At 44.2% G+C, this 21,524-nt stretch overlaps 1 long non-coding RNA gene across 1 annotated transcript in view; it reads left to right on the forward strand.

Moving 5' to 3' along the window:
* The window catches only part of LOC103306077 (uncharacterized), a 61,710-nt gene extending 49,350 nt beyond the window's left edge, over nucleotides 1-12,360 (forward strand). Inside the window, exon 3 of the long non-coding RNA XR_508751.4 lies at nucleotides 10,803-12,360. This is a non-coding gene — a long non-coding RNA (uncharacterized LOC103306077). The remainder of the gene's footprint in view (nucleotides 1-10,802) is intronic.
* Nucleotides 12,361-21,524: the final 9,164 nt, after the last annotated feature.

Raw genomic sequence — 21,524 nt, forward strand, 5'->3', positions numbered from 1 at the left:
CTGCAAGATAAGTCAAAATGATTTACCCTGTAAATAAAGCGGGCTGTTTTCTTTAACTGGAAGAATTGCCCATGTGGTGAGACTTCCTATGGGAGGGGATGTGGCTGGCCCTCTACATTTATCGGCTGTGTTTGTCTTTTTTTGAAAAAGCAACATTGGAAAGATTAACAAGTCTGTCACTGAAGGAACTGATCTATCAAAGCTGCGGATACAAAGCAGACCATTCATTCCTTGCGTTTCTGAAATCTCACTTCCAGTGCAACCTGGGTCTTCCCATTTAGGTTCTGATTAAAGGAGGGTTTTCCCGCCCTCCCCTCTGGGCATATAATCCCTTTTCAGATGCAGGATTTCTATATATATTCTGACCATTGTAATTTGACCCCATCCAACACAGGCTGGCTGGTTTGCCTATAGCAGGGGTGTCAAACTCAATTGCACAGGGGGCCAAAACTCAAAACTCGCGGGCCGAACAGTATAACCATTTATTTAACAGACTAAATATTTATGTTTTTTAACCATTAATATGAACCAAAATACAGGATATCATTCCAAAATAAATACATTTCAACTTAAAATATTTTGCTCTTCATAAAAAAATATCCTGTCAATACAATACATTCAAAATCTGTACATGCTGGAATATTAAAAAATCTGAAAATATAAATAAAAAATTGAATTTAAAGCAAAAGTATAATCATAACAAATCATAACATTCCATTTTCTTGTCCTATTTAGTCAGAGCCTGATACTTGGAGTCTTTTCTTTGCAACAAGTTCGTTTATGTTTGGGGTTAGGTTCTGTGTTGTGAAGATTCTCAGGATCGATTGCAGGTGTTCATCAGTGAGGCGACTCCTGTGTGACGTTTTGTTAATTTTCATCACAGAGAACAGCTGCTCGCACAGATATGTGCTGCCAAACATGGACAGGATTCGAACCGCATGTTGGCGGAGCTGCGGCATCGCTTCAGGAATGAAGCGAGTGAACTGTGCTGGCCCCGCAGTGTCGTACTTTGCCTTCAGTGTCCTGTTACATTGCAGTTCTATCAGCTCCATCTGCATTTCTACAGGTGCGGTTTCCACATCGACTGCAAATGGGTTGCGAAGCAGCTTGAAGTTACTTTTCTGTGCCTCAAAGTCACTGAAGCGCCGTGCGAACTCAGTGCGCAGCGCGCTGAGTTTTTCAGCAAAGGTGGCATTTGGGAAAACTGTGGCACTTTCTTGGTTCCGTATTACTTGGCAACAGGGAAAGTGAGACAAGTTGCATTGGTGCATTTGTGTCTCCCATAAGCGCAGCTTCACTTGAAATGCCTTCACTGCATCATGCATATCGGTTATTATGTGCTCCCGTCCCTGGAGTTGAAGGTTTAAAGCGCTAAGATGCGACGTTATGTCAGCCAGGAACGCCAACTCACATTTCCACTTTTCATCCCGCAGAACTGTGCAGTCTTTCCCCTTACTGTCCATGAACTGGCAGATTTCCTCTCGCAGCTCAAAGTGTCTTTTGAGAACTTTTCCCCGACTTAGCCACCGGACCTCCGTATGATATGGCATATCGCCAAACTCGCTATCTATTTCCCGCAGAAAAGACTGGAATTGGCGGTGATTTAAACCGTGGGCTCTGATAAAGTTGACGGTTTGTGTTACAGTGTTCATCACATGATCCATTTTTAGGACTTTAGCACTCAGCGATTCCTGGTGTATGATGCAGTGATACACTGTCAACTCACCGGCACAGTTCTCCTCCCGCATCTTTGAGCGCATCCTTCCCACCAGTCCATTTTTTTCACCACACATAGCAGGTGCGCCATCTGTTGTAAGTCCAACGAGTTTTTCCCACGGCAGTTTCATGTCGGTTACACTTTGAAATACATTTCCAAAGATGTCTTCTCCTTTCGTTGTCCCGTGCATCGATTTAATGTCCAGTATTTCCTCTGTTACGCACAAATTGGAATCCACACCACGGATAAATATCGCCAGCTGTGCAGTGTCAGTCGCGTCAGTAGTTTCATCCACGGCAAGGGAGTATGCAACAAAATCTTTTGCTCTTTCAGTCAACTGTGTTTTCAAATCAGTCGCCATCTCACAAACCCGATTAGCAACAGTGTTTCTGCTGAGGCTTACATTTGCAAACGCTCGCGTTTTATCTGGACAAAGGACGTCGCACACTTTCATCATACAATTCTTTACGAATTCCCCCTCGGTAAACGGCCGTCCTGATTTGGCGATCTCTTCGGCCACAATGAAACTTGCTTTCACAGCAGCTTCACTTTGTGATTTTGCTTTGGTGAAAAACGTCTGCTGGGATGTCAAATTCTTCTTCAACTCCTCTACCTTTTGTAGCTTCTGTCCTGCGCTCAGGTTTTTGAATTTGTTCTCATGTTTCGTCTCGTAGTGCCGTCTTAGGTTATACTCCTTCATTACAGCGATATTACTCCCGCAAAGGAGACACACTGGTTTACCTGCAATTTCAGTAAACATATACTCATTCTCCCACCGGCTTTGAAAGCCTCGGTTTTCAGAATCAATTTTTCTCTTGGCCATTGTTGGGGTCTAGCTTTGATTTGATATTAGCGTTGTATACATCAACAGACCGCGAACTTGAACCGCGGCTTGCCGTTGGCAGCAATTGCACTGCATCATGGGATTTGTAGTGTGTGTTATTGGGGCGTCATATCACAGGGCCATTAAAAACAGATATATAAAACGATTTCGCGGGCCGGATATAATTGTATGGCGGGCCGGATGTGGCCCGCGGGCCTTGAGTTTGACACATGTGGCCTATAGGAATGTGGAGAGGAGTTTTGTTTGTGTGTATAATAGGGAAGGGATGCTGCAGATAAGACAAGTGTGAGCTAATGACCCGAGCACAGAACTGGGCGCCAGGAATTCCTGAGCTCTAATACCTACTCTGACATTGGTTCCTTCTGAGGTTTTGGACAAATCACTTACTCTCCCCCTGTTGCAGATGGAAAAACGGAGGCAGAGAGGGTAATACTGTTCTACCTCACAGTGGTATTAGGAAGATTATTTCATGGTTCTAAACTGTTTTGCAAATAATGTAATTAAATAACATTATTTTTAAAAGTCTCTCTCTCGCGCTAGCTACTTGGATGGCTCCCATCCCCATAGTATCCCATCCACCTGTATACTCGTAGGATTTTTTTCTGTGGTAAAGAAAGACCTAGCAGTTTGCTGCTCGCAGTCCACCATGCTTTGCTTTAAATTCTCCTGGACAGACACAGCCAGTTCCCAATTAAGGATCCTGGGTAATGTAGCCCAATGGCAACAGAGGGTCCTGTGGCACCTTTAAGACTAACAGAAGTATTGGAGCATAAGCTTTCGTGGGTGAATGCCCACTTCATCAGATGCAAGTAGCCCAATGGATATTTCTAAGGAAGGACTCTTATCAGAGCCACCACTAGAGGGCATTCCAGCGGACATCCCTCCTCTGAAGTAAGGAGAATGGCACCCAAGGATGTATTTGGACCTATAGGCATATATTGCGACGATGGTATGCAAATTTTGCAGCCCTCCTTTCCCTCAAGGCTCCTCCCACCCTAACTAGTAAATGACAGGCATCACCATGCACTGCTCCCAGAGCCGTCTGCTTTACTGAATGTTAAGCAATGGCCATTTTGGGGGGTTCTGAAGGCTGCTCAGTCAGTTACCACCTCTCTGTGGAGACTGTTAGTGGTGCAGTGGCTTTTCCTCGACCCAGTCAGGTTGTATCCTTGTGTTTCTCGTGGAAGGAGGTCAGCGGCAGCATATGCCAAAGTGAACCAGCTGCCTTGGGACCTGGTGCAATTTAAGAACAACCTGCCTCCTGCAAAGCTTGTGCTTTGATCTCGCCTGCCCAAAAGCAATCTCTCACCTTGGTGTCTCAGGCAGGGGCTTTGCACAAGCTCCTAGCTGGAGCTTGCCTCTGTCAAAAGAGAGCCTGGCTCCTAGAAGCCTGAGAGCTAGGATAAAGCCAATCTGTCCCCTCAGACCCAAACAAACCAAAGGGAAATCTGTCCCTTTGCCTAGGAAACCCATTTGATTCCCAGGTGGAGGCAAAATGTTCCTCTGAGTTGAAACATATAAGGATGGCGGTCACTTGTGCCACTATCATCTTGCTATATTTAAGACCCCTACCTCTTCAATCCATAAAATATTTCCTCTTAATCTACTTCTCAGTGAGTTGCAGTAGAAAATGAAATAGCTATGGAATGTGGTCTGCAAGTATTGGGGTGGGTCTAACCTGCTGGCCATCCCGGGGGTATCTACACTGCAGCTAATGGAGTTCTCCCCAGGAGTAATGAATTTGGCTCTTATGTTCACTGATTTCTGGGATGCCACACACTTTAAAATGATGCTTGTTAAGGGCCTGATCCCTGAAGATGCTAAAAACCCTCCACTCCCATGAACTGGCCCAGTGGCGAAAGGAGATCAATGCCTCCAAGCCCCATGGGCTTCACCCAGAGTTGAAAGTGTTTAACAGCTCCCAGGATCAGGACCTATTTTACTCCATTTTCAAATTGGTCTGCAGAGATTTAGCAGCTCAACTCCCATTAATCTCAATGGAAGAGGGCCAGCTCATTCATCACTATTCATCATACATAATGATTCAAATAGCCTAAGGCCATGAGATTTGTGCTGCTTTATTGTAGACGCCCCACATCTGAGAGTAAATAAAGGCACCTGTAAACCTTATTAGCAGCTAAGAAATTAATTATGACATTGACATATGACACATTTGGAAATAATTGACCCATGTGTAAATCATCCTTGTAATTTAAAAGCATCAGACAAAAGCTTTCAAAATACTTTCCCAACACTCTTCTGGCACGGCTGGCTGGTATGTACTCCTGGGGAAACTGAGGCAGGAAGCCAACTTGACCAAGGCTTCATGGTGAGTCAATGTCAGAGCTCAGATTAGAACTCAAGAGTTTCTGGCTCTCCTGTTTTAGGCTCAGATCAATTTTAATCCCTATATCTTTGGGCTGGTCCACACTAACCCCCCACTTCAAACTAAGATATGCAACTTCAGCTACGTTATTCACGTAGCTGAAGTCGAACTATCTTAGTTCGAACTTACCGCGGGTCCACACGCGGCAGGCAGGCTCCCCCGTTGACTCCGCGTATTCCTCTCGCCGAGCAGGAGTACCGACGTTGAGCACTTCCAGGATTGATCCCAGAAGATCGATTGCTTACTGCCGGACCGGGAGGTAAGTATAGACGTACCCTTTGTCTTGCTTTAAAGGGATGGTGAGATTATTTGGCACTAATAGCTTTTTCCTCTTGCATCTTCTCACCCCCCCCCCAAACTTTTTAATCTTTAAAAGAAAATGAGGGTTGACTCAGCGATTAACCAGGATTAATCTCTGCAGGATATTTCCATTTTGCTAACCACTGATTCTATTGAGAAGAGAAGGCTGCGGCCATGGATTGCCTTCACTTCAGGTCTCTGCCAACCTGGGATGCTATTCCAAGCCAGAACTGATGTGATTTATGCCAATTATTTACTTCCAGCCCTGGTAGGAATCTATCTAATGTACTTACCTGGCTCCATCACCACAGTATCTAAGCCTGACAGTCTTAAATGTATCCAACACCCCCGTGAATAGGGAAGTGCAATTTATTCCCATTTTACAGGAGGGGACCATGTCTACATTGCAGTCACAGGGTGTGAGTACAGACTGGATAGACATACCCGAGCGAGCTTTAATTTAGTCAGCTTGGGTACTGCTAGCAGTGAAGCCATGGCAGAGAGCCTTGGTTCCCAGCCTGCCAGGAACCCTGGTTAATTACTTGCAAAGGCCGCGCTGCTGCAGCTTCATTCGTCCTGCACCTGAGCTGGCTAAATTGACTTGGGTATGTCCACACCAGCTGCAGTTCCACCCTGTTACCTACCCTAAGGCCTGGTCTACACTGGGAGAGGGGGGGATCGATCTAAGATATGCAACTTCAGCTATGAGAATAGTGTAGCTGAAGTTGATGTATCTTAGATCGACTTAGAATCACTTACTTCGCGTCCTCGCGGCGCGGGATCGACGGTCGCCGCTCCCCCGTCGACTTTGCTTCCACCTCTCGCTGAGCTGGAGTTCATCACTCGATGGGAGAGCGAGCGGGGATTGATTTATCACGTCTACACTACACGCGATAAATCGATCCCCGATAGATCAATCGCTACCCGCCGATCCGGCGGGTAGTGTAGATGTACCCTAAGTGACTCCCCGCCGAGGTTGCCCTGGGAGTTTGTGGCAGAACAGGGGACTGAGTCCAGGTCTTTCAAGTCCAAAGTAAGTGCTCTAACCACTAGACCAGCCATCTTTGAGGATGACATTTCCAAACACACTAGTTCTAGTCAACAGCCTATCGCTGCTCAGATTCCTGAACTGGGGCCAAGCATTTCTGTCCCAGCGACACTCCCGCCGATCAGATAACCTCTCCAGTGGGAGTTGAGACAGTTCAGCACCTTGCGAGAAAAAGTCCATTTTCAGAATCAGGGCCCAAATGACGCCACTAAAGCCAAATTCACCCCCTGCTGCAGGTGGGAGTCAAAGGCACTCAGTCGCTCATCAGCCTGGCCTTTGGAGTTTATTGAGCCGCTGTGCAAACTTCAAAGATATTATTTTATATGACCTTGGATCTATTCAACGCTGAATAAAGTGTTTTTCTTCTGAAGACCCAGGCTGCATTTTGTGTAAGATATGTACGTTCCGGAGGAAACAGCAAACATGGCCGTGACCTGCTGAGCTCAGATTTCTTCATCAAATATCCACCATTCCCCAAGGTAAAATTCCCCGAAAGTGTTGTAGCTTCATTGCACCAATGACAATAAAATACGTTTGCTAGCCACCATTCTGTCAGGTTTTACAACAATTGCTTTTGAGCTGTTAAGTATGCGGTTCTTTAGTCAAGGATCACTGCTTTTGTGCACACACTTCCTGTTGGGTGACATTGAACCATTACATGCAGATACTGATTATTCAGAAAACACACAAAACCATATAGATAGGTCCGCCCCATAAAGCCATTTTACATTTATACGGTGGAATGTTCCCTTTTAATCTGTTGTCAAAACTAAGTCTCTCTCTGCTTTTGCTGCAACCCTCCTCTGGGGAGGGAGGGGGGTTAGTAGCAAAGGCCTGATGATAAGGCCTTTTGGAGTAATGTTGGCCACTGGGTAGCAAAAATGGGAGCTGTTTGAGGTGCTGGCAAAGAAATGGAAGACTCCAGCAGGGGAAAGAATGAGGAGTACTTGTGGCACCTTAGAGACTAATAAGAGCTGGTCTACACTTGGGGGAGGGGTGATCAATCTAAGATATGCAACTTCAGCTACGTGAATAGCGTAGCTGAAGTCGAAGTATCTTAGATCGACTTACCTGGGGTCCACATGGCGCGGGATCGACGGCCGCAGCTCTCCCGTCGACTCCGCTACCGCCGTTCGCTCCGGTGGAGTTCCGGAGTCGACGGGGAGCGCGTTCGGGGATCGATATATTGCGTCTTAACGAGACGCGATATATCGATCCCCGATAAATCGATCACTACCCGCCGATACGGCGGGTAGTGAAGACATACCCTAACAAATGTATTTGGGCAGCCGGGGGAGAGATTGGTCCTTCTATTGGAGAGCGATAAGAAGCATTGCTAGCTGAATGGCGTTACAATCCCGTTAGCTCAAGTGCAATCACTTCAGCTCAATAGACTCACTGAGGCCCCGATCCTGCATGGTTGTAAGGTTACCCAGATGAGTAGTTCCACTAAAGTTAAAGTCCCTAGTTTAATCAATTTCATTTTCCAGCAGTAACAAAACACTGGGAACTATATTGATACATGCCAATGTCTCACATTCTCCGTAGCAATCTCGAAATGCCACAGCTTTTGCTTGCAAGCATCTTTTTTTTTTTTAATCTTGGATTTCTTCCCTTAGGATCTTTTCTCTTCTGTCTGGATTTGGCATTTTGGCCTCCCATACTTGACAGCCGCTTTCTAAGTCCAGGAATAGAGTTGTCCAGTTGTGACAGCCGCTGTCTTCACCAACATACCTTCCTACACAGTCTCATCAATCAAAAGGGAGGAAATGTGTGTTATTTTTGATAAATGGGCTCCAAGATTTGCTGATCGTGTTACAGGGAGGACCAGATTAACTTGGGTCTGAATGAAGTGACAAGGCATTGCAGTCCATTGTTTTTAAAGGGCAGAGCTGTGCCGGAGAGCAAGGGGGTGTGTGAGGCTGCTTTTTACACCCAGACGCAGATTAGCCACGTCCCAGGGTGAAGTGTAGGAAGGAGGGCAGTCTCTCCCATGCAAGGGGATGGAGAGCGGGCAGAGTCTTGACTCCAGCCTCCAACACACTGGTCAGTGCAGCTGAGCGGGTGTGGGTGGGCAAGTCATCGGTACCAGATATAGGGCTGGCCAAGATCACGTCCCCTCTAGAGCAAATGGGGTGCAAATTACTGCCCTGCAGTACGGCCAACGCCGTGTATTCAACCCCTGCAAAAACACACCACCACAAACACCATGTCAGCTCCCCCCCTCTGCAAAAAAACCATGAGATTGGCTCAAAGATCATGACATTTAAATGAAAAGAACCCCCCAATTTTTTGTCCTGGTTTCCAAGCCTTCAAGGTGCACTCGGGTCCCATTTTCAAGTTTTTCTTTGCAACCCGAAGGGCTAGAAACTTACTTTAAAAAAGTGGGGGGCGGGGAGGGAGGGGAGTTGAGATACTCATGCAATCAGCTGGCCCCAGGAGCCAGGGCTGTGGTCCCCAACCTTTTTCATCTGGCGGGCGCCAGACGATGAGCCACGGAGGACCGTGGCGGCGGACGAGCATCCGCCGAAATGCTGCCGACAAGCGGCAATGTCGATAGGCGGCGCCGCCGAAATGCCGCCGAAAATCCGCGGCGACGCCTCTGGATGACGCTGCTTGTCGGCGGCATTTCGGCGGATGCTCGTCTGCCGGCCAGTACCCGGGCACACTTAGATGCCACGGTGCCTGCGGGCACCGCATTGGGGACCCCTGAGCTAGGACTTTAAAGGAAACCCTCCGCTTTCACCAGGCTTGTGATAAAATGGTGAGAGCGTGCCCCACTGATACTGTGGCTCGCTGAGACCCGGTTCTGTCCTTGATCCCCTCTGGGCAGCACGCCTGCTTGCTGCTCCATGTTCAGGCTTTGTGGCAAAGCTGCAAGCTAGCCCAAAACGTTCCAAAAAAGAGCATTTTAATGAGCATGATTAAATGAACTACTTAGCAAAGAATTAGCAGACATGAGAAACTGATTTTTTAAAAAAAATTTCTTTGTCCTTAAGCTTTTAAAGGTCACTTTTTCTCTGATGTGGGCTTCATAGCTTATATTTGCCATTATTTAAATTCCACGGTGCACTAGTCTAAATTACACAAAAGCGGCTGGCTGCTTCAAATAACTCAGTCCCCCATCGCTTCCCAGTGAAGAGGGTTGCGTGATACAATGGAGGCTGTCAGTGATTACAAAGAGAATAGCAATTTGATGTAGAAAAAAAAATAGACAACCAAGGTTTGATATGTTCTTCTTTCTCTCAAATTTTAAGGAAGAATTAAAATATCAACATCAGCTTATAGGATAAACTCATGAGAAGGTTCCAGGGAGTAATGAAGCTTTGGAAACAGATGAATTATTGCAGAATAAAAATTCACTTTTATTCTTGTAATAGTGTTTTCATGCTGGGGATTTATACTGGAATAGCTAAATTATACCAGGATAATAGTAAATGGAGATATACCTCTCTCCTAGAGCTGGAAGGGACCTTGAAAGGTCATTGAGTTGAGTCCAGCCCCCTGCCTTCACTAGCAGGACCAAGTACTGATTTTACCCTAGATCCCTAAGTGGCCCCCTCAAGGATTGAACTCACAACCCTGGGTTTAGCAGGCCAATGCTCAAAATCACTGAGCTATCCCTCCCCCCACTGTAGTTGAGTAGTTATTCTTCTCTGACATGTCTCCCCATATAGAAAAGGTGGAACTCATGACCTATGCCCAAGTCCTGCAAAGACATGCTCATCTTTGGAGAAGTCCTTTAGATGTCAGTGGGACTATTCATCGAATGTAAAGTTAACCACATGCTTATGCCTTTGGAGGATCAAGGCCTGGCTGAAAGATTTCCTGGTGGAATTTCTGTCCTTCCTGCTCAGAAAGGACACTTTGTAAGAACAGTCTCATGGCATTGAGGGATTTCCACTTCTGATCCCAGCTAGTACCCAGACGCATGACAGAAGGGGAAAAAGAGCAATTAAAGGCAATGTTAAGCTAATGTTCCCAAATCTAGAAATGATTGGGTTTGGTTCTGGTTCTGGGCACATGTTTGGATCAGTTCTTCTTGTATCTGGATACATTTGTTTACCCCTAAAAGATGTGCTTAAAACCTAATTAAAAAAGCATTTCCAATCTTCCTCTTCCATAACCCCTATAATTAATATACACACATGTATACACACACACACACACACACACACACACACACACACACACACACATCAGGGCAAATTTTTAGCTGATCCAGCGTGGCTCATTGAAATCAATCGAGCTACGCCAATTTACAGCAGTTAAGAATCTGGCCCATTTTATCTAATATTGATGAATTCTATTCTGAAGTATGTCTTTGCTGTTACCTTGTCATCCACTCCTGTTTATCAGTTTTTGCCATTTATCCTTTCATTCTCTGGGGCAGGGACTGTCTTTGCATGATTTGTCTATACAACAACTAGCATATTGGGACCTGGATTCCTGGCTGGGGCCTTAGGAGCTACTCAAAGGTAAATAAAATATTTCTATCTATTAACAGATAGGCCTGAGCATGAAGTTTGAATCCAGGCGAATTGGTTTGGCCCACTGCAAAGCTAGGAAGAAGCTGCAACGTTCAAATCCAGCTCTCCATGTCGTTGACGAACGGTGCAGCTCTCCTCGTTTATGCAGAGTGGTGTACTGCAAGAAAGGGTTAAAATAATCTTGGCAAAAATCAGCTGTCTTTTAACCTTGTTGCAAAATCTAGACAACCCAAGGATGTTTGCTTTTCTCCCTGAAGGTTAAGTTGTCCTAACAGGTGCTAATTTTGTGTTTTCTTATGGAGATCTGTCCATATTAGAAGCAACTGTGTGCAAACAAAAAAGCCAATTAGAGTGCAAGGGTATTTTTCATCCTTCCTATTTCCATGTAGTCCCCAGCTATCTCTATCAGTCATGTTAAGCCATAGACTTATCCTTTCTTGAGAATTGGTAGACTTGTGCCCTCTTTGGGGAAAATTGCTATTCTAATGTCATGGGAAAAATATTGTCCTGGGGAAGTGGATGATCCATGCTAACTGGGATTTGTCATCAGCTTTGGCAACCTACGTAGCAAGGGTTGAGATTAATGGAGCCAAAGACTTTAAGCAAATATTGTTGGCGTGCTGTTAAACTGTCAAGAGAGCAAGAAGAAAAGCTCACTCTGCAACCCCCAAATAAAGATTTGTATTCACTGAGCACTGCCAACCTTATATTAGGAATTATTTGCAGCGAACTACTTTCCAAAAAGGAAACAACCAGGTGTCACTTATCGTCCAAGGTTTATCTGCTGTGTTTTTGTTAGATTTACATTTAGATGCTTGAATCTGAGCAGAGAATAGATCTGCCAAATCCACTTTTAAATACACTATGCCGAAACCCCAATTGATGTAAATCAGCATTGATCATGGACTACGATGGCTCTACACGGCTTGACACCTGTTGAGAATCTGGCCCAGGATTTCTACATTTTTGTATAGACCATAAATAAAAAAATAGTGAAATTCCTGAAATCCAAATAGTTGGTATTAGTTATTGCAACAATGTTGACATAAGACCCAACATTTTCTCTATCCATGTATTCAGCTATCTAGCTTGCAAGCTGTAATAAACCAAAGTCGTACATCAATTACAATATTTTATGATTATTTTATACTCTTGGCAAAATACTCAGTGTTATCTTGAACCCTATTAAGGCTCAGCTGATTAAAGGTTGAAGTTTTTCATAAGTTATTGATGTTATTTCTTTTATTCAAACATTTTCATAACAAACTAGCTATGATAATATTTTTCTTGGCCAGAGACTTAAGACCAAAGACTTATGTTGTAGGTAACAATATACAACTGTTTATTTGGTTTAAGGACACTGAATAAATATGTTGATCCTGTATGTGCATTTTTGAAATAATTCTACAATGAGTCACATTTTGATTTGCCACTGTTTAACGTTAAAGTGGAACTGATTTTCATTTGCAATATGGTTATGCTTAGAAAATGGGCTATGTAAAAATAACCCATATCTATGCCCTGTGACTGATTTTGTCATCTGATATTAACAAAAATAAATCATGTCTGGTCATTTATCTGTCTATCCATCCGTCCGTCCCTATGAGCTTCTGATATATTCACCACCATAGTATCCAGGGATCCTATTCTTTCCCTAAAGGATTAGGATAACGCTCATTAATCTCACTGGAAATTATTCATACACAGATGGGATGGGATGGGGTGAAGAATGCTAATGTGTTAGCCCAAGGCCCTGATTCAACAAAGCACTTATGCATGTGTTTAAGCCCCATTGAACAATGGGATTTGAATATATCCTTAAAGCCTATACTGAATTGGGCTTAAAGGGTATGCCTTCACCTCAGAGTCAACTCTAGTGATCTGCATGTGAATAATTTATCTGATGTTAGCCTAGTTTGAGTGAAAGGAGTCACACTGCAAAATAATACTCGACTTGTTGCATCTTCACTGGTGCTGTACTTGAGTGTGGCGCAAAGACTTCTGGGGGCGTATCCCATGGTTCTTAGCACTGCAGTGTGCTGATTATCTCTATGCATTCTTTCAGTGTGTTGTGAGAGCACTTGTCTGTCCCCAGAGGAATTGAGAGTCTTTGGACGACTAGCAGTTTTCGTGTGGCACTAGCCAACGTCCACCTTGTAGAGTGACTAGCAGCTGAGGGATGAGCTCATTCAAACTTTAGCCATCTCAAGTTCGTAGCACCACCACATTCAAATGAGGGGTTTTTCTGTGTGGATGAGACTTGGGTTAAGGGCAACTCTCAAGCTATAACACTAGTTAGCTTTGTAGTGAACCCAAGTCCATAGGGAGTATGCAAAGTTTTGCATTATAGAGTTTGTGGACCAGCTTGCATCTGGACGGAAACCTCCCCAAAGCTTGTAAGGGATGTTTTGATTCTGGTCCATCACAAGTTGAAGCCATCAAGCTTCATGCGGCTTTGAAGTGAAACCCTTTGTTAGGTCACGTTTGTTTGAAACAGGGTCCAGATTCACAAAGCATTTGGCAAACTTGGATGGAGTTTCAAATTGGTAATGATCCCCTCCCTGGTTTCAGGTGTTATGGCTAACCATGTGCACATTTAGCTCCATTAGAAATATCCAGGGACAATAAAACATTAATTTGTCAAGTTTTGAAGAAGATGTTTAATCAAAGTAAAGAATACGAATGGAAAGAAGTGGTGACTGATGGAATCCTTATTTTTTACCTTTGTGCTTGAGAAAGATACCAAATTGTATCATAAGAATAAAGGTCACTAATAGTACTTTGCACTTATATGGCATCAAGGATCTCAGAAGGTTTTACAGACATTAATGGATAAAGTCTCACCACACTGTATGGTAGCATTAGGGCATGGATCTCCCCATCCAAGGTTTGCCAGGGACGAGTTAAGCAAGCAACTAACTTGTGCACCTGTTGCAGAGACCAGCATGGGTCATTATTGGGATGAAGACTTGCTAGGGCAGTGTTTCTCAACCGTTTTGATACCGGCTTGCTGCCTTCCTAAACTGTGTCAGGGAGATCTCAAGGACCAGCACCGGTCCATGGACCGGTCATTGAGAAACACTGATTTAGGGTGTAAGAATTCCCTGGCCACACCGTCTCCCACCCGCAATCTACATCCTCCTTCTGTACCCCCCAGCATGCCCTGGAGTGCCCCCTATACTGGGTGGATAAATGTTTTACATTGGCATGTGAACTTTTTGAGTGAAACAGGCTAATTTTTTAGCAGAACTGGTTGAAAAAGCAGTAAAACATTCACAAAACTATTTGTCACTGCTATTTTTTTTTTTTACTATTTCATTTTTCAAAATGATGATGAAATTTTCCAAAAACATTGATAAATTTTGACCAGCTCTACAGCTGGTCAGACTCTCCCCCACGCACCCCAAATTATGTGAAAACATTCTTTTACTTTTTATTTTTTTGGTCAACATTTGATTTTTTTGGCCAAAAGAAAACCAAACATTGAAAACGTTCATCATCTCCATTCATTAGTAAAAACGGGCGCATTTTTCAACACAAGAGTGGATTTCTTTCTGGACACACCTGAGGCTAGTTTTGCATAAAGATGGCTGTGCATCACAAACATCAGAATGCATGTGTTGGTCACCGTTCTGAGGCTGCTGATGGGTGTCTGCTACTGGAAAGGCACTGAAAAGTCCCACCTGCCTGAGTAGGAGTCCCTATCACAGATTGTGTTAGATGGTCTTTTTAGGTTGATGCAGGGGGCGGGGAGGTAGCTTTTGGCTCCCACTGCCATAGTCCCTTTGATCTTCTCAGGTCCTCGAACCCCCAAATGAGTAGAGGATGGCAGCACCGATCACCTTGGCTTGCCTTGGGGATTACAAAACCTATCTTACTGGCCAGAATACTAGGTTCCGTTGTCTCTTTGTAGCCCCTGAGGACAGTTCCTCTGAAGGCTTTCAGAAGTCTTCTTTGGGAGCTGGAGAGCCACTCTCTGCTCTCTCCCAGAACTACCCAGCAACTGCTGGGAACTTCCTGTTTTTAAGCCCTTATTCCATCCTTCATGTGACTGACAAGGCCAAAGGGGAGGAGCCAGCCTTGCCCACAGCAGCTCACACTCCTGAATGTACTTATCCTCACAACGCCCCTGGGAGGCAGGGGAGTGCTAGTATCCCGGTTTTACAGATGGGCAACCAAGGCACAGAGGCCTGTGTCAGCTGACTCAGGCTTCGGCTACAGGCCTGTTTAATTGTTGTGTACACGTTTGGGCTTGGGCTGGAGCCCAGGCACTGGGACTCCGGGTGGGGGGTGGGTCCCGGGAACCCAATACAAGCTGAAATGTCTACCCTGCAATTCTATAGCCCCATAGCTCGAAACCCACAAACTCGACACTGGCCAGCCACGGATGCCTAATTGCAGCGTAGACATTTCCAGAGAGGCTCAGGACCAGATTTTTAAAGGCATTTACACAGCAAAAGATATAGATCAGGGTCTAACTCGTATTAGGTGCTGTTGAAAATCCCACCAGGCAATTAAATACCTGGCCCTCAGTGACTTGTGCATGGTCCTGTAGGCAGTTTGGTGCAGAGTAGGGAATTGACCCTTGGTCTTCGCAATACCCAGCTAGCACCTTCACTACAGGACCTTTCACTAATGCTTACCTGGGCTCTGCACCTAGAATTGATAATGCAAAGATCTACTGCTACACCCCTGGAGTGCCCCATTACCTTCAATGCACCCATACTATCCATCGCAAGATCAGGGAGCAGGGCTTCACAAAGCCAGAAGGTACTTCCCCTGGATCAAATCTTGAAGTCCTCAACCAGAAGAAACACCCATCGGAGGATTTGGGTCCATGCGTGTGTGTTCTTTTGTATTACATACTCCTGGCACCCTCCAGGGAGGAAATCTGCCGACAGTTTATAACAAAAATGCCACTTATTTCCTTCAGCTCTTTTGCCACGGGAAATGCACATCGGATGGGGGCTATTTGTTTTCATATGCCATGTGCTACGAAAGTTTATGCCTTGCACGTATTACCAATCTAAACAACACGGGCTAATTGGAGGCCTTGTAAAAATAAAACAACATGGTTGTTTGAAGGATTGTCATGTGCTCTAGTTATAAAAATGTGTTTAAATGTCAAAAATACTCAGCATCCGGAATCTAACTTTTTAATCCACATTAAAGCTTTAAAAGGACCCACAGATGCTTTGGCCTCAAGATTGGCCCTGATGCAAGAGCTTGTTCTGTCCTGAATCACGGATCCTGCAGATTTAAACCACGTAATTAAACACACAAAGGCCCCTTGTGTAATGGCTGGGCCAGGTTAATGGCCCCACTTGCAGAAATATTGATGTGTACAAGGGAATGAGCTCGTGATAAATGGGAGGATATTTGAGGAGCGTTTCTCGTCTTTCCAAGGGGAACTACAGCAACACAAGCTAGAGAGAAGGTTCTGGAAATTCAAAGGGTGACGGCTGTGTATAACTGGTTTGATGGTGTGTACTGCACTGGTACATGTCCTCATAATCTTGCCAGGTGTTGAACAACACCTAAGAGGTGCTGAATATTCAAGGGCTAAGTTCTCAGGGGTGTCTTTTGCTCTTGGCATCATAGCAAGACACTGAGGCCTGGTCTAAACTGTGGGGGAGGGAGGTGTTGATCTAAGATACACAACTTCAGCTACGAGAATAGTGTAGCTGAAGTCGACGTATCTTAGATCGAATTAAAATCACTTACTTTGCGTCCTCGTGGTGCTGGATCGATGGCCGTGGCTGCCCCCGTCCAGTTCAGCCGTCGACAGGAGAGGGATTGATTTATCGCGTCTACACTACACGCGATAAATCGATCCCCGATAGATCGATCGCTACCTGCCGATCCAGCGGGTAGTGTAGACGTACCCTGATTGATTGCACTGGAGCCTACAGTATTTAAAGCAGTACAACCTCCTTTTACCAAGATAACTACGGGTAGACAAAATCATACTGGAATGAAAGTGCTTATATCACTATAGAATACTCCTGTACAGGTAGGGGAATAAATATACTGGTATAAGGCACCTTTATACTGGTATAACTGCATCCACTCTAGAGTTTTAACCAGTATAGCTATTCTGGTTTAAAAAAAAAAAAGTCCCATCCCCCCAAATGAAATGCTTAACTTGTAAACATTTAAGTGTAGACCAGGCCTTCCCCTAGAGATGATCCTACAGGTGATTGCAACATATATGAGATGACCAGCAAAGAGGGGATGGGTGAGGGAAACACCTACTCGGGGCTTGTCTTCACTACTAAGCAAAATCGGTGCCACTGCGGTCGATGCAGCGGGTCTGGTGAAGACACGATGAGTCGACAGGAGAGCATCTCCTGCCGGCATAACATGAGGTAGACACCGCTTTAAGTTGATGTAACTTATGTCACTCAGGGGGGTGGTTTTTTGACACCTCTGAGCAACGTAAGTTACATTGACTTAAGCGGTAGTGTAGACCAGCCCAGAGTGTGAATGAGAACTACTACCCATGGAAAAAAGTGCTAGCCTCATTCTCTTCTTCTCCCTTCTCTCTATGCTGCCCTACAAACAGCTCATTGTTGTGTTGCCATACCAGATGAGACTGGGGTCCTGCCAGATCCATTTTCTGCCCCAAACAGTGGCCAGTACCAGCTGTTTCAGGGGAAAGTTCAGAAAACACTGAAGTGAGCAATTATGGAACAATCTGCCCAGAGTGCAGGTTACTTCCTGACCCCTTTGAAGAAGTGAGGTTTTTACCCACGAAAGCTTACGCCCAAATAAATCTGTTAGTCTTTAAGGTGCCACCAGACTCCTTGTTGTTTTTGACCCCCTTCTGTCAGCCATGGTTTATGCCTTGAAGCATGAGAGTTTATATTTATTTATAATCATGTTGAATGTAATGGTGGCTGCTCTTGTTAGCCATATAAATGTCTAATCCTTCTTTGAATCCAGCTAAACTCTTGGCCTCAACAGTACACCTTTACCTCGATATAACACTGTCCTCGGGAGCCAAAAAAATCTTACTGCATTATAGGTGGGGGGAGGGATAGCTCAGTAGTTTGAGCATTGGCCTGTGAAACCCATGGTTGTGAGTTCAATCCTTGAGGGGGCCACTTAGGGATCTGGGGCAAAATCAGTACTTGGTCCTGCTAGTGAAGGCAGGGGGCTGGACTCAATGACTTTTCAAGGTCCCTTCCAGTTCTAGGAGATAGGATATCTCCCTTTATGTGAAACCATGTTATATCGAACTTGCTTTGATCCACCGGAGTGTGCAGCCTCCCCTCTCCCTCCCCCCGGAGCACTGCTTTACCGCATTATATCCGAATTCGTGTTATATCAGGTCGCATTATATCGGGGTAGAGGTGTATCTTGTGGCAACGAGCTCTACAGGGTAATCATGCAGTGTGTAAAACAGTTGTGCCATCAGAGGTTCATCAACCATTAGTGCGGCGGCCTTTTGAGTGGTGGATTGACTTCAGAGATAAGAAGGTGGCACAATAGGTGAGGCTTGGAGCAGACAAACAAGGCTGTGATAGTTACATCCAACATAGACAGACGGATAGAGGGATGGAGTAGTTCACCTTGACCTGGCCTTGGAGAAATCTCCACCCATTTATTGTCATTAAATAGGCTCTGAGATGAAGAGGGAGGAGCTCTAGTCGCATAACCTGTTTCAGTCCCACCCCGAGGGTCTCCTTGTTTAGATACGTCTTTCCATTTACCTTGCAGTGTGTTTGCCAGAGGGCAACTAACCCTTCTTTTTATGCCTTCTCTGTTTACTTCCTTTTAACTCCCCTCCCTGCTTTATCTGTCTTTCCTTTCCTCCTCCTCTCTTTGTAGTACCTTTAAGCCAAGCCCACTTCTCTTCACCCTTTTTGTTTGTTTCCTTCTTTACAGCTTTCTCTTCCCTCTTGGTTTCTGTCATCCTTATCTCCTCTCTTTCTCAGCTGTCTTTTCCCCTTCCTTTCTTCCTCACTTCCCCTCATCCTCTTTTCCTGCTCTTTTCTCCTGCCCTCCTCCTCAGGAGCCACCCTTAGGCATACTCAGAACAAGCAGCTACCTAGATGTAAGGAGTTCCCTCCTCTCTGGTCCTGTAACTCTGGCCCCTGTCTAATCTAATCTCACTAGGGGCATCTCTTCCTCCTGTCCCCTCTTCCGTAGTGCCTTGAAGCTAGCACGAATCCACTGCTTCCTTCTCCCAGCTGATTAAGGGACTTCACGAAACCTCAATGATAGGCGAGAGTTGACTTCAATGGAATTATTCCACTTTACGCCAGCTGAGGATCTGGCCCTAGGACTGAATTTCTTCTGCTGTTTGAGGAAACTGCAACATTTTTGAAGATTGTGTGTGCACTTTTAACTGGACCTTCAGTGTCTTCTAGAGAGCTTGATTCCTGATCTCACATAATAATGCCTTCTCTCTACATCTCAGCATTTTAAGCCAGTGTCTATGTTAGAAACTTTTGCCAGTATCCGAATGTCAGTTAGGAGGGATGGTTCTTGTGTGACATTTTTCTACTGGCAAAAGCCCCTAGTGTAGACACAGTTTATATTGGGAAAAAGTGCTTTTTCCAGTACAGTTTATTTCATTTGGGAAACTGACACAGCCTATACAGTACTGATAAAAGCACGCTTTTGCTGATATAAGCTGTATCCAGGCTAGGGAGGGTTTGCAAGTACAGCTAAACTGGCAAACCTTTTCTACTGCAGACTATGCCTTAAAGTCAAATCTATAATGTCCAAAATATTCCAATAATATAGCTTAGGTCAAAGATGCATTGTGTAGGTTGGTGGGCCTTTCTCATACTCATGTGAAAAGTCCATGCATTTCTTTTTGTGAGTGTCTTTTTCAAACAAATGCTTTTCTTTTCTTTTCTTTTCTTTTCTTTTCTTTTCTTTTCTTTTCTTTTCTTTTCTTTTCTAGAAAACAATTTTAGCCCTCATGAGCAACCCTACAATACCAAACTGTTCATTTAGGGCCAAATGACAGAAGCCTTTTTGAGAAGGGAAAAGATTTCAGTTCCAAACTTCTAATGAATAATTACAAATAACTATAACAAAAAACTACCACCCCCCCTCTCAAGCCCCTCCCCCATAATTTTAAGTGCTTCAACTTCTTGTCATTTTGGGGAAAAATAAATGAATTTGGTGATGATTCTGAGCATAGATTTGGTCAAGATTTTCAGAAGTGGCTGGTGATTTGGGGTGAGCAATTAGAGTTAATTAACAGATGCTTGTGGAGAAGCTCCTCATCTGGTGAATATTGTCGCAGCTCCACTGAAGTAATACATTTTGGGTGCTTATTATTTGTCTTACAGTTTTTGAACCTTTAGGGTCATGTTTTCAAACTTGACTTTACAACCGTGAGGGCTACAGACGTAGTTTATTTAAAAAAAAATGAAAGCTGAGATTCTCCTCACTTCACATGACTCCTGGAGTTGGGACTTGAAGCAAAACACCAGCTACCACAAGCCCCACGACAGTTGGCAACACTGTGGCAACATAACTGTAGCTGTCATTGTTATGGATTGTTATGTGTGGGTGGTGGCTACGGAGACTAAAGGTCATCCTTCACCTTGGAAGATGGAATTTTGGAGTCAGGGAGCTGCAGCTTGCACCATGGTCCTGTTGCTGTTGTGTTAGTTACATAAACATTAAATAAAAATAATTTTTAGTTGCTCAGGACAAGCTCTTGTGCCTTAATAAGGAGAACAACACATCATCCACTCGTCATTCTTTGAAATTAAAGTTATAAAGTCATAAAAGGGAATTTTTATGGTATTCCAGGTAGACAATAGCTCCCAGAGCAAAGTCAGAAGTGTATTTTGGAGCATTTGGTCAAAGTCTGATGTACATAAAGTAAGCATTACTCAGCATTCCAGGTTATACTAAATGTCAGCTAGTTAACTTGGTCCCCGATTCAGCAAACACCTTCACATGTGCTTAACTTTATTCTAATTCTTATTCTAAACATAAGGGTATAAGCACTGCAATGCTGGGTCAGACCAATAGCTCCGTCTAGCCCAGTATGCTGTCTCCAACAGTGGCCAGTGCCAGATCTTCAGGACAGGGAAATTTTGGGAGATCCACCCCATCTTTGCTTCTCAGTTTCTGGCAGTCAGAGGTTTAGGGTTTCCCTGAGCATGGGGTCACATCCCTGACCATCTTGGCTAATAGTCATTGATGTATCTATCCCCTATGAACTTATCAAGTACTTTTTTGAACCCAGTAAAACTTTTGGCCTTCACAACATCCCCTGGCAATGAGTTCCACTGATTAATTGTGCATAAATGCTTCCAAGATCAGAGCCTGTGCAACATGAGATCTTTTCCACCTTCTTCAGTAACGCTGGACAGGAACTGGAATTTCTGTTTCACAGAACAAAAAGCTGAAATTCTGAAATTGCTTCTGAAACATCATTTTTGGAAAAAACCTCATTTTTCATCAATCAAAATGTATTTTTTAATACATCAAAGCATTTTATTTTGTAATTTTTATAATATAAAATAAAATAACAAAAGGGCATTTTCCAACAGAAAAATGATCCATTGGAAAATTTGGAACCAGCTCTAATATCCAGCAGAGCCCGTCAAAACATGAGAACCCATTTTCATGAAAAATCATTGACATTTCAAAGTTGTTTTCACTTCAGTGTATGAAATGGAGTCACTACAGGTATTTTAATTTTTTTTAAAAAAAGTTGTTTGTTGAAATTGTTATCGACGTGTTTATCGAGATTGGGGCAG

This window comes from Chrysemys picta, chromosome 8 (genome assembly GCF_011386835.1).
Source record: "Chrysemys picta bellii isolate R12L10 chromosome 8, ASM1138683v2, whole genome shotgun sequence".
Taxonomy (NCBI): Eukaryota; Metazoa; Chordata; order Testudines; family Emydidae; genus Chrysemys; species Chrysemys picta.